The following is a 1790-nucleotide window of genomic DNA, read 5'->3' on the forward strand; positions in this document are numbered from 1 at the left end:
AAAATTTATTTTTAATATTAATTCATCAAAATAAAATAATTTAAAACTAAAAACAATTCAAAAACATGATTGAACCGCAATACTGAACAAAGTCTATGTCATAGAATTATATAAATATATTAAATATGATATCACTCACTTCATTATGATGTTTATACTAGTATAATGACTTGATAAGAAGATTTATAAAATTTAGTGTGATATGATATATAGAGTTTTCATGTTGTCATTTCAATATATATATTATCTAACAAACATTTATATATTAGTTTTAGGCATATTTTTTAGATCCGGCTTGATCCAAGACATAGGTTCTAGATTTTAACTGGGTCACTGAGATGCTTAGGTTAATCTTTTTATTGTTAAATCAAAACGACGTAGTTTTAGTAAAAAAAATAAAAATCAACGGGTTGCAACAAGGTTTTTGATCGGGTCTTGCCGGGTCACCGAGTTAACCTGCCAGGTCACACTTAGTTTTTTCTTTCCTTGTTTTTCTTTAACCCGACCTTGTTCCAAACCCGAGTCGACCCGACGGGCCGAGCCAGGTTTCAAAACTATGGTTCTAGGTATCCCTCTTACATCAATTTATGAAATATAACTGTTTTATTTCACAAAGGAAAGAATACAATATATATCGGTATCAACATTTCTAATTAATGTTCAATCTTAATAAAGTATTGACTAGAAATATTTAGAAATAATACTTTGATGCAATAAAAATCTCATAATTAAAACGACTTTATAATTTTTTTTCCAAAGTATTTTTATCTCAATGACTATCTTTGCTTTAGATTTGTTAATCAAATATTAGATTCATCAATAAAATATTTGATGAATATTAAAGATAAATAAAATCTTTATTATGAATAAATATGTTTACATGAACAAAGTCAACGCCACGTGTAACCAACCAATTGACTACATGACATATACACTAATAATCTCTCACTTGCATTAAAGTCAATTACTTATGTATCAAATATTATATCGCTCTACTTGATGATAATGTTTTTACTGGGATAATAACTAAGTAACAGGATTTATAAAATTCTTTTTAGTAAGTACTCGCTCTATCTTTACATATTTCTTTATGATTCTTTAATCAAATAGAATTGTTTAAGTATATTTTTATATCATTGATAAGATCTTGACTCCTTTGCTTGTGCAATTACTTCATTGTTATTGTGACTAGGGGCTTCGAGCATTGTCGCATATCTCCCGTTATCATAGTACATGATTATTGAATCAACAATGCTAGGAACTATATATAGTTTAGTGATAAATTTTTTTATCCAAACAACCTATTTTGTTCCCTCAAATATAGAGGTGTATTAAATTTTAGTTGTAGAATCTATTTTGATCTTTTATTTAAAACTTTTTCAATACAACACCATTATTTAGAGTAAAATATAACTAGACTTGATTTTTTATTTTCAATATCTAAATGAAATGAACATCTATAAATCAGAACTACTAGTTTATTTCCTTTATAGATTAGAAAAAAATTATTAATTCTTCTCAAGTACTTTAAGATATTTTTAATTATCTTTAATGACCTTCATCAGATTAGATTAATATCTACTTGTTATGCTAAAAAATATTAGATATATTTGATCTTGTACAAAACATCACAATACATTATGGATTTTATATCTAAAATATATGAAATTATTTTTATCATGTCTCGTTTGATTTGTGTTTCAAGGAACATGTTCTTAAAGATAGGTATCAAATGTGAAATAGTTAAGTATCCTCTCTTGAATTTTTTCATACTAAATTGTTTTAGTAGC

Source organism: Populus euphratica, unplaced genomic scaffold (assembly GCF_000495115.2).
Source record: "Populus euphratica unplaced genomic scaffold, PopEup_1.0 scaffold25.1, whole genome shotgun sequence".
NCBI lineage: Eukaryota > Viridiplantae > Streptophyta > Magnoliopsida > Malpighiales > Salicaceae > Populus > Populus euphratica.